Source organism: Sorex fumeus, unplaced genomic scaffold, assembly GCF_029834395.1.
Source record: "Sorex fumeus unplaced genomic scaffold, SorFum_2.1 ptg000009l, whole genome shotgun sequence".
Lineage (NCBI taxonomy): Eukaryota > Metazoa > Chordata > Mammalia > Eulipotyphla > Soricidae > Sorex > Sorex fumeus.
Genome location: NW_026606066.1, coordinates 27,012,922 through 27,025,680, shown reverse-complemented (window position 1 = coordinate 27,025,680; position 12,759 = coordinate 27,012,922). Strand labels below are relative to the sequence as shown.

The 12,759-nt window shown below is 40.4% G+C and overlaps 1 protein-coding gene across 2 annotated transcripts in view; it reads left to right on the top strand.

Annotated features, from left to right (window-relative positions):
• Positions 1-12,759, top strand: part of OLA1 (Obg like ATPase 1) — a 189,932-nt gene that overhangs the window by 126,650 nt on the left and 50,523 nt on the right. The window lies entirely within an intron of this gene.

The window sequence follows — 12,759 nt, the reverse complement described above, 5'->3', positions numbered from 1 at the left end:
TCTCCCCAGCCTACAGAGAAGGATTTGGGTTTTTTGTTTTGTTGTTGTTGTTTTAAGTTTTATTAATACATCTCATGTTAGGAAAATTATTATTTCACCTTCATAACTTCCTTAATATTTTTAATATGTTTAGAAAATTCAGGTTGGCTTGGGGCTTGCACACTGTCACTGGGTTATGGTTGAAAGCGCCCTGAAGCATCTTTAAACCATAACTTTTTTTTTTTTAACATTTCCTTGAACAGGGAGCCCTGGCATGCAGCTGATTTGCTTGATAGTCTGAATGAGCCTGACTCGTTTTATTTCTAACATCATAGTTATTTTGGTTATTTCCTATTCATATAGAATGGAGAAAGGAAAGAGATTAGCTGCACAACTTTTACAGCTTAGATCTAAGACTTATGCAGAATGGGGGAGGATTATCAAGTATGAGTGTAGAAAATACTCTTTAAAAGGGGGGAATGATGTGTGACTAGAAGCTGTCCATTCGCCCCAAACAGCATGATTTCTGATGAGAATAAATTCTTATCCAGTCAGCCCTCAGCTCATTAAAATGTACTGATACCCATATGTCTTTCAGAAACATTTTAATACTCTTGCTTTGACTTCAGTAGAAGAAAGGGGCATTAGGTTCTTCTGACGTTCTTTGGCTGCTGTTTCCTGGCTATTCTGCAAAAAAAAAAAAAAAAATACCCAAATGTTTAATACTGTTACTCCTTGTAATGTTTTCTTCTTATTTCTAAACATTAAAAAACTTTTGTATAAGATTTGAGAGCACAGCTTAGAATTTTATGTTTACAAAAAAATGGAAACACCTTCCCATTCATTTTTCTGTTGCCCATCCAGCTCATCTGTGTAAATTAAAAGCTTTATAGCCTAATCTCCTCATTTCTAAAGGCTCATTATTTCATCATTTTTGTTCCTCGTATTAGATTCAACTGCTTCAGAATAAATTATAGATCAGGTTGAATAAACCTTTTTTTCCCCTTCATTATCACCATCCCTAAAGGGGAAAATAATTAAAATTTAATATTAATTAAACTCTAAGCAGAAAAATGCTAAGGAGTAAGAATTTTTTGGATAGGATTCAGTTTAGGAGGGTCATGAGCCATTTTAACAGCAGTTGCTTTTTCACCCCCAAGAACCTTATTTTTGCCACTCCTTTTGAGAATAGATGCTGTAAATTATCCTCCAGCACACCCAAGTTAAATTTAAGGGTCACAGGTGGGAAAGATTGTGCAGTAGGCCAAGTTTATGCTTTGCATGCAGAAGGCCTGGGTTCAGTATCCACTGCTTGGTCCCCCCATTAATACTGGGTCTACCACCAAGCTCAGAACTGGGAGTAACCTCCCCCTACCCCACCCCTTAGCACCTCCAGGTTTGCCCCTGGGGGGAAAAAACACGAAAAAAATTTTGAAAGACCAAAGAAATAACAGCTGGTAGGATGCTTGTCTTCACAGGTCCCTCCAGGAGGGATTCCTAAGCCCAGAGTCAGAGTAAGCCCTGAGCATAGCCAGGTGTCGCCCAAAAACCAATAAATAAAATAAGAGGGTCACTAGGGCTGTGGAGCAGCCAGTTTCTGCGCCCCCTTCAGAATAAACGTGGTTTAGCCCTTTTCATTCCCAGCCACTTGCTGAATGTGATAATGGGTTGCTGTCCTGCACTATTAAGACATTTTCTCTGAACATTTTTACCTCTCTCTTTAGAGAGGGGATTGCCTTGAATAACTTAGTTCTTTATTATTGAAAATGGGGTCTCCTGGATATAATTCTATCAGCAGTCATCTGGATATCATAATGTAACAGAATGATGACAAGATTAGAGATGAGCATTAACCAGGGAAAGGTGTTTTGAGGATGGATTAGATGAGTAATTGTTTTGTGAATATTTTTAGCCTTATAGCTACTTATTACTTTAAAGGGAGGGGGGCAAGAGAGATAGCGGACACTAATATAGATACAAAAAAAATGGTAGCTGTGTTTTCCTTAATGTATTGAAAGAAGTAGGACTCTGTACTAATAAACATATAGACTGTAAAAAATTTAACAGTATGGTCTTTGAAAGGGGAAGTGAATGGAAGCAGTTCTTGGGGCATTTTGGCTATTTACTCTTGACATTTGTAAAAAAGGTCCAAGGTAATCTCCTTTAGGTGACCACCCAAAAGACTCAAGTATATACCCTTGTCTTTGGTCATTTCTGACTTGCATTCATCTGACTAACTTGTGCTGGCAAAAGGATTTTGAAGTTTGTATGAACTTGGACAAAAATATGATAGATGTGCAGTTGGGAGAAGTGAGTGACATACTCTTGAGAGTTAACTCCAGCATCACTAACCCGAAACACTATAGGCGGTCTTGTTTTTGTGAGTCAAGTTAAGAAGCCACTTGACAAGCCAGTCTGCCTTTTTGAATCTCTAACATGAAGCTCTCTGCTTTTTAGTTTTAGCTATACTTGTCTGAGATTGTATTCCTCAGGAGTTCTTTCTGGAAGCTCCTAGCAGGGAGTGGAGAGTTCAGATGATGAAGGGAAGGAAACCAGCCCTAATAAGTATCTAAATGAGTAGGTGGTAACCTTGAATAGTTGGCCTCAGTCCTGCTAGGTGCCCTGTGTGTAAGTATGTTGTAGGGTTTTTGTGTTGTTTTTTGGGAGGGTTTTGTTTTGTTTTGTTTTGTTTTTGTTTGTTTTACTGAAAGGTTAAGGAGACCAGGATAATTGTCACCTCTTTCCATCCATCACTGGTTATAGGTTAACGACTCCTCCATTGAGTGTTCACCCCTCAGGTACTGATGTCTGGGCTCTGAGCACAGCATTTAGGCAGTTACCACTGCTCATCACTGGAAGCTGTGGCGTGCCTTTGAGGGTACTAGACACATGGCAGGGCACCAAAAGTCTCCCTAGATGTTATTCTCCTACTCTGCATTTACTTGTTTTGTCCCAATCAGGCTATTATTTATGCTTTTGTTGTTTTCTTTAGGATCAAAATATTATGATGGTGTTTTGTATTTTAACCTTGCTTCATTACCCACCCACAATCCGTGGGTGATTTGTTCTCATCGAGTTCTTGAACGGGAGTTTCTTATTAAGTTTATATTCTTGAACAAATGGTCTAAAGTTATAAAAATAATATGATTAATTTCTTTACTTGAGTTTATGTTTGTAATCTTGAGTACTAGAACCTGGAACTTTAATTGACTATAGATTCAAGGATAGATTCAAGGTTATAAAAGATCTACTGGAAAGTTATGAGAATGCTGGGTATGTCATTGTGTTCACTGGATTTACCTGTCTATTCCTTAGTGTTTATTCTCAAGTTAGGGGCCAGGAGATAGTACAGCAGTTAAAGCGCGTACATAGCATGCATCTAGATTCAGTCTGCAGTACCACGTTTCCCTACGCATCCCCAGGTTAGCAGCCCTGGAGGCCCCCACCCCACTACATCTGGGGTGACCTAACACCACATCCTTGGACCCCGGTGTTGAACCACTGGTCTAGGGGACCGAGAATTGCAAGTAGGGCCTCTGAGCCTCCTGGGTATCACTAGGAAAACCCACCCACACACCCAGAAAAAACTATTCTTTCAGAGATGTCTTTGCTTTCTTACCCTTATATGCAAAGGTCAGAAAACAACTTTTCATTGTTTTTCCACTTTCTTGATGTCTATGACTTTCTCTTGCTAGCTGTGGATTTTGGAACCTGAGCAGTGCTGGGGGCTGCTCTCAGGCTGTGCTCACAGGAAGTCATGTGCCAGGGATAGAACCCAGGCCTTTGTCACTCAAAGCATGTACTTAGAAAGGCCAGCTGTGTCTTTGGCCTTGTCATTCTTGTTTTAGATATAGAAGCAAGTAAATTTTGGATAAGATAAATCCTAGCTTAAAACATAAGCCAAGGGCCAGAGATACATAGTACAGGAGGTGAGGCTCTTGCTTTTCATGTGACTTAGTGGAAGCCACAGCTATGGACCTAGCACCATATATGGTCCCTTGAACACTGCCAGGGATCACTCCTGAGCACAGAGTGGGACTAGTCTATAACATCTGTTATGTGTGGCCCATTAACTACACACTTATAAAGGGGGTTGGGGTTGATTGAAGGTGTGGAGTTGTAGTGCAGTGGGTAGGGCATTTGCCTTGCATATGGCCGACCCGGGTTCAACCCCGGCATCCCATATGATCCCCTGAACCCGTCAGGAGTGATTCCCGGATGTAGAGCTAGGAGTAGCCCCTGAGCATCGCCAGGTGTTGTCCAAAAAACAAAGATAAATAAGTAAAGGAATAATTTTTAGCTATGCGTGGAGATTTTATTTCATTGCTGATCTTTTAAATTTGGGGGGTTTCCTATTTCCTCCACCTTTTTCTGTTATGCTTGGGCTCCTATGAGAGTTTCATTGGTGATTCTAAATGACAGATCTTGAGAACAGTCGTACAGAGTTTCTTCTTAATTTTTACATATAAACAGCGCTGCTTGGACAGTGTTTCTGGCCCTTGCTTGATGCTCACGAGGTGTTACACTCTTATGTGTGGTGCTTACAGTCTTGGTTAAGGTGTTTGTGCAGTTCTGGTTGTATGCTCACACACATGTCTGTGCTGGAGATTGCACACTGTTGTCATGCCAGTGTGCAGACAGCAGAGCCTCCTGGACCACATGGGGGCCACATTGTGGGATTGAACTCACTGCCTCATGCTAGCAAAGCAGCCACTTTTGCCATTTAGCCATCCTGTGCCCATGAGCCCAATTTTCAATGCAAAAGCATTGTTCCTAAGAGTAAGGCTGATATATTCTAACTGAAGAGTAACCTTTCCTGGGGACTGGGCATGTAGCTGAGTGGCAGAACACAGACATGCCCTTTGTGCATAAAGCTCTGGTTCAGCTCCCAGCAGCACATACAAAGATCCCGCTGCCAAGAGCAAAGACCCTTGTTTCTTTGTGACTTGATTATTTCTGACTTACATTTTCTTAGCTCTCCTGACAGTGAAAAACATCTTGGTTTTCAGTGACCTCATTTCATAGAAATCTTTCTGCTCCTCCTTGCCCTTTTATGTTTGGTTTGGTTTTGGTTTGGTTGGTATTTTAGACCATCCCCAGGTATGCTTGGGGTTCTTCCTGGCCTCCATGTGTGGGTATTGCTCCTGGCTGTGCTCAGAGGACTTTGCCATGTCAGGGACTGAACCCAGACCTCTGGCTTGCAAAGCCTGTGCTCAGATCATTGAACTCTGTCTCTGATCCCCTACCCCCAGTTCATAGTATCCTATAATATGTAGCTTAAAGCAGAAATTTCCTAATTCTAAATACAGTGTTTCTTTTTTCAATTGTGATAAAACATAACATAAAGTTTTATCATTTTTACTGTAGTAGGTACACAGTTTACTGATGTTACGCATACGCACAATGTTGGGATTGTTGCATCTCTCTGCTCCATCTGCGTTTAGGATGGCGAAAAAGTTTCCATTGTCCTATGGGGTCAGACAGAAAGTTCAGAGGGTAAAGTATTGCCTTGCATGTGGCCAACCCCAGTTCCATCCCTGGCACTGCCATGTTTTGTCCCTCTCCCAACACCATCCTGAACTGAAGCACTGCCTCCTTTAAATTCTAACTTTGTTTTCTTTTCCCATGCCCTGGTAATTATTGTTGTGCTTTCTGTCCGATGCGTTTGCTTATTCCAGGTACCTCGTGTATATGATATTAAGACAGTTTTTGTTTAATGTGTAGAAGTAGATCAACTTTTAAAGCACTGTGCTAAATGAAGAAGCCCAGCACATAGGTCACAAACTGGATGATTGCTTGTCTGTGGACTACAAGGGCAGGAGAATTCATGATAAAAAAAACTGCTAGTGGGTAACTGCCAGGGCACTGCAATGAGGACAGCGTGAGAGAGTTGCCTACTGGTGTGCAGCATTGCTCTGGGAATAATTATGGAAATGCTGTTTATTCACAGCATTGTGAATAAATGACACACCAGTACTAAATAAAATTTAGGTTTTCCTAAATACTCAAAGAACTAAATAAGTCAAAGAATGTGATGATGGATTTTTAAATCTTAGTTGCTTAAAAACACACCTTAAATATTAAGATAACAGGGCCAAGAGATAGGCCAGCAGTGAGGGTGCATGCCAGGTGCCTCATCTGGTTTCTCTTCCCAGCATCTTGTGATTTCCCCTAAGCTCAGTGCTGCACATCCTGGGTGGTCCCAGGCATTCCTGGCCCAGCAGGGTCCAAGCAGCCTTGCATCCTCAGGCCCTTGCATTGGAACACCAGCCCAGTTGGCTTAGCATTGCCGGTGCACCCCTGCCCCCCCCCCCCACTACCTCCTGAGTACTACTGGGAAGACCATGAAAAGAATAATCTTAAAAATTAAGATATAAACAAATTGAAAGTAAAGGATAGATACACACTGTGAAAACCTTATACTCCATCTCCCTCCCCAGCACCAAAAATGTAGTGTATTATACGACTGTCAAAGTAGACTTTGAAGGAGATAAAATAAACATTTCATAACTGTGAATATTAAATATACCAGAAAGATGAAGTAAATTTAAGTTTGTACATACCTATTGATAGAAATTCAGAATCTTTCAAGTAAAAATGAGCATAATTAAAGGTTAAGAAAAAAACTGACAACTCACAGGAAGTAATCTCTGAGCACAGAGCCAGGAGTAAGCCCTTGGCATTGCTAGGTGTGGTCCCAAAACATCTGATCTAATTAACATAAATTGCATGAACCACTATGGAAAGTACATTCCTGTTAGTACAAATGGAATGTTGCGCTAAAATGACCATGTTATGGCTGGAGCAATAGCATAGCAGGTAGGGGATTTGCCTTGCATGCAGCTGACAAGTGTTTGATTCCTCCGTTCCTCTCGGAGAGCCCAGCAAGCTACCAAGAGTATCCCGCCCACATGGCAGAGCCTGGCAAGCTCCCTGTGGCGAATTCGATATGCCAAAAACAGTAACAACGAGTCTCACAATGGAGACGTTACTGGTGCCTACTCGAGCAAATCGATGAACAACGGGAGGACAGTGACAGTGATTGATCAGATAGCAGATGAACAATTTGAAATTATTAAAATCATGAAGACTCATTTATCTGATCATTATGAAATAAAAGTTAATAGTAATGAAAGTCTACCACAAAATTCCTAAGTGTATGAGCAGTTAGTCTACTTCTACAAGATCTCATATTATTTTTTCCCCCTTACTTGTTTTTCCCAAGAATTTATTTTCATTTGGTTTGGGTTTGTGGGGGGCCACATCTGGTGGTACCCAGAACTTATTCCTGGCTCTGTACTCAGGAGTCACTCCTGGCTGAGCTCAGGGAATCATATGGGATGACAGGGATCAAACCCAGGTTGGCTGCATGCAAGGCAAGTGCCCTACCCACTGTCCCATCTCTCTTGCCCTAAGATATCATTTTAAGCAAGCGTAGTGGAAATTAAAATATTTGACCCTGTGATAATGTAAGTACATTGTATTTTATTGTATTTGCTATATGATTTTTTCTGTATTTTATTTTATTTTTATTACACTCAAGTTCTATAAATTCATAATCTTAAGTGTGCACATTTAAAACAAGAAAGGTGAAATCAATGATTTTAAAATAATCAGGTTTGTTAGCAGAGCCCAGAGAGTGTAGGTAGAAAGAAACAAATAAGAGCAGACAATTATGGACAAAAAATAAAGAAATGTCTAGTAGAAAGGACCAAAGTTCATTCTTTGAAAAGCAATAATAAAATTGATAAATGATTTGCTAGACTGGTGAGAGGAAGAACAAAGAAACCACAAAGCCATAATCAAAAATGGAAAAGTAGTATTACTACAGCTCATGTAGACATTAATAGTAAGAGGATATTATAAACCACCGGTTTTTCAGTCTCCAGTGTGTTGACTGATGCTGGCCTGCAATTGTAAGAAATGTTGAAAACTAGTGACAGTGATTTGAAAACTAGACAAATTTCTTAAAAAACAATGGCAGTAAAACCAGCATAAGCAATAGTAGAAGTCAGTATCTATACAAGGAATTGAATTTAAGACCTTATTATGAAGAAAATTACCCTGATGACTTCATGTAAACATTAATTTTACTATTTTGTTTTTTCTTTCTGGACCTCCAAGGAGTGCCCAGGGGATTGCCCACACTCCAAAGTATTCTCAGTCAGACTCTTCTAGTTTGGTGCACAGGCTAGTTAAGTATTCCCCGCAGCTGTGGGGGCCACCAGGATTGCACCAGGTAGTTCTAGGGCACATACTGCACCTGGGATCATGGAACTTGGACCTTACATGTGCAGGGCTGTACCCAGTCCTTTCTCTTCTGAGTAGAAAAAGAGGAAAACTTAGGTTTTAGTGAGATTAGACTAGCCCTACTCACGGTCACTGTCCTCCCATTGTTCATCGATTTGCTCAAGCGGGCCCAGTAACGTATCCATTGGAGACTTTGTTGTTACTGTGTCTGGCATATCGAATACGTCACGGGGAGCTTGCCAGGCTCTGCTGTGTGGGCGAGATACTCTCGGTAGCTTGCCGGGCTCTCCGAGAGGGGCGGAGGAATCAAACTCGGGTCGGCCATGTTGGCTGCGTGCAAGGCAAACGCCCTACCGCTGTGCTATTACTCCAGTCCAGCCCTAAAACTAAAACCTTCAATTACTCGATTATTTCCTATGTGTATATGTATAAGTAAAGCAAACACAAAAATAACTCTCTTCTGAAGAATGGTTGTGAGGAGGAATAGAGTGAGAAGAATGGGTAGGTGGGTGAGTTTGACAATATGAAGACACTAGAACATGGGGTATGGTAAGGAGTATTTGTTATTTATTGTGTGTGTGTGTGTGTGCGTGTGTGTGTGTGGTAGACTGGGGTACCATCAGTGTTGGGGATTTAACCCTAAGTCTTGCACATACATAATGTTTATTTGTTTACTTATGTCTTTTGGGCTACACCTTTTGTTTCTGAGGGCTTATGCTTGGCATGCTTTGGGGAACCATTTGGATGTAGGGATCATGCACACCCTCTCTTTCCTCTTTTTTTTTTAAAATTTTTACAGATTTATAACTTTTTAAAAAATTTTTATTAGAGAAGCACCATGAGGTACAGTTGTAGACTTACAAATTTTTGTGCTTGGGTTTCAGTTATACAACGATCGAGTACCCATCCCTCCACCAGTGCCCATTCTCTACCACCACTAATCCTAGTATCCCTCCCACCCACCCCCATTCCCCCATCCCATCCTGCCTCTGTGGCAGGGCATTCTCTTTTGTTCTCTCTCTCCTTTTGGGCCCCTGTTTTTAAAAAATTTTATTTTTCCAAGTAATCAATAATTTTTCTCATTATTTTATTTTCCCTTTATGTCTCTTTTTCTTTGGTGTCCTTTTTATTAAAATTGACATTATAGGCTTTTTCTCCCTTTGTCCTCCCTTGAACATGGTAAAGTTCTTTCAGACTGTTTTACTGGAATCATAGGGCCAGTTTTTCTTCTCAGAAGTGACTGAATTCTCTCAGAAATGAATTGTCCATTCTAGGCAGTTTTTAGACCATGCGGGGCCAGGAGCACCTCCATGTTCAGTCCTCACCAGCCACTTTAGTAAATCACATAACTGTTTAAAATCCACTGCTGCCAACACACATTCTACCCAGGTCATTTCTAGAACTGACCAGTTCTCAGGGGACACCTCCTATGCATACACATGTACCATGCAGGATGTTATTATCAATGGTCTTGGTTCTCTCCTTTATTCCCCCCCCTTTTTTTTTTTTAGTTTCAGCCTCAGAAGTATCTAGAAAGCAGATAGGTTCTAGTATTTCATCCTCCACAAAGAGAAAAAGCCATTTAGCCATTTAGGAAAAGCAACAAATATTTGCTGTCCGGACTCAATGCAAATCTAAGGTATCAGGTTTGGATGGAGATCTGAGCAGATATCAAATTTGAACCACCTCTCTTTGGTGAGAGAAAATTCAAATTGATCTTCCATATCTGGGATATTTAAAAGGGATACTCTGGGTTGAGAATGGAAGAAGCTGTATTAGTGGACTATTTGAGCTGGAATCCTTGCCCTCATTCTTTTGGTCTAAGAGCATTTTTGGCGTGTGTTAAAGCCACTCAACCAGCATATGTCAGCTTTTCTGTGTGTCAGCATCAGGTATCAGGGTAGGATTGGCTGGAGGGAAGTATCAGGCTTGGGAACTATAATTATTACAGAATAAGAGTGAGTCACCTTGATAAACTGCCACGTCTATCCACTTAGCCATCACATTTTAGGATTATAGATGATGGGCAGAGAAGAGATGAAGCCCTGCCTTCCCTCACCTTGTGAATATACCTTTATTTTTTTCCCTTTTAATATTTGTTGGTACCAGATCTCCCCAGTAAAGATGATGTTTATTGGTTAAAAATAAATTGTAAGATATGTATTTTTTGAAGAGAAGGTAGAAAAGGAATCTCCCTGAAATCCAAACTTACAGAAATTTCTGTTAGTAACAGAAATTTGGCATGACATTTGTCCATCTCCATTTGAGACTGTTTATATACCGTTTCAGAGCTGCAAATGGATTATTTTATGCATTGTGCCATAAATAATCATGCATAGTATCTATTGAGTACTAACTATGTGCCTGGAACTATAGCTGCTTGCATATTTATTTTTCTCATTTAATTCTCATGATAGCACAGTGGTAGGGCGTTTGCCTTGTGCTCAGCCAGCCTGGCCGAGCCGGGTTTGATTCCTCTGCCCCTCTCAGAGAGCCCGGCAAGCTACCAAAAGTGTCTCGCCTGCACGGCAAAGCCTGGCAAGCTACCCGTGAAGTATTCATTATGCCAAATACAGTAACAAGTCTCAAAATGGAAACGTTACTGGGCCCACTCAAGCAAATTGATGAACAATGGGAGGGCAGTGACAGTTACCTTACATTGAATTGGAGTTGTTGAACAGTTTTATAAAAATGAGCTTGGGTAGGTTAAACAACTGCCCAAAGTTTTACAGTCAGAAAGTGTCAAGTCAAGCCCAGATGTATTCTGCAAATCCACAGACTCAAAGTTCCTCCACAGTACTAGCCTGCTCTTTCCACTTAGCAATATACTTTGGAGATTTTCCTGTGCAAGTAGCTATCCATATCTCTTTCTGATAAATGTGTTGTGTGTTATACACTGTCTAGTAGAATAGTGTTATCCACTTTATAATGTTCTTCACCATCCCTGTTCTGATAAAACTGGTATTGTGTTTGATAGAATTTGGATAGAATTTTTATTGGCACAGAATTGATCAGTATGAGCACATGTAAGGTGCAGACTCTTAGCAGTGCTTAGATTAGTGTCTGAAACTCTGACCTAGCAGTCCATGGACCTAAAACATTTATTTAATTGACTTTGGCTTTTCGGCATTAATTCAATCATAACACCATCGCTCAAAGTCATAGTTCTTAGATCTCTGAATCACGAGTCCCTTTAAAAACTATTTGTTGGTGCCAGAGAGATTTTAAGGGGTTAAGGCATTTGTCTTAACATGGGGCCGGCCCACGTTTGATCCCTTTTTTCACCTATGGTCCTATGACCAGGAGAAAGCCCTGAGTACTGCTGTATGTGAACCAAAATCCAGAAAATTAATAAAGTTAAAGCATTTGTAGGGACAGAGAGAGAGCTCCGCTGGCTTTGAGATGGCTCTGCTTACTTTTCATGTACAATACACAGGTTCAATTCCACACTTTGTGGTCTCAGAGCACCACGAGGAGCAACCCTCAATCACAGACCAGGAGCTCCTCAATCACAGACCCAAAAAAGAAAGCATACGTTTAAGGAACACAAAATAGGACTTGACATACAGTTTCATGTTAGGGAATGTCTGCAATCCTTTAGAGATCACTAATTAATCTTTTCTGGTATGGCAACTGAAGAATACCCAGATAAAGTGCAGCGATCCCCCTAATGATCTCTGAGCCTGCCAGGAGTGATCCCTGAGTGTGGAGCAAGGAGTAAGCCCAGAGCACAGTTGGTGTCAAGCATTATAAATAAATAAATAAAGTTAACGGAAAATACATTTTCTACACCTGAACATTATCTTTTTTGATCCTCACAACAACCGCAAGGAGGCAACTAATAACATCACCTGCTTTTTATCAGGGAGGTAGTAGTTCACTGACCAGGTTAGTGGTAAATTTAGGATTTATTCCCACACTTAAGCAATAAGCTATTAGTTCTTGTATTAGTTTATTTATGTCAGTCATGTAAATAATTAATTTATTAATTTTGATAATGAGGAATTTGTTAAAGTTGTCAAATAATCCTGTGTATATATATATATGATGTTACTAATAAAACAAAGTAACTCACTATGCATAAAGCATTAGTATTTTTTTTTGTATTTTGATTTGTTAAGAGTAAAAAAAGTGTCAAAAGAACCCCAAAATTAAAGTAGCTAAAATGAGGATTAGATAAATAAAGTAAAAGTAAAGGCCCTCCCGTTGATCGTCGATTTGCTCGAGCGGGCCCAGTAACGTCTCCATTGGAGACTTTGTTGTTACTGTGTCTGGCATATCGAATACTCTCGGTAGCTTGCTGGGCTCTCCGAGAGGGGCGGAGGAATCGAACTCGGGTCGGCCATGTTGGCTGCATGCAAGGCAGATGCCCTACCCGCTGTGCTTATAAAATTAAATTCATTAAATAAATGAATTCAGTTAAATTCAGTTGGTGTATTTTTCACTGTTAACAGCCATAATTATGACTGTATATATATAATCAAATGGGGAAAATGTAATTTACTAAGTGTTATATACAAATAACACCAT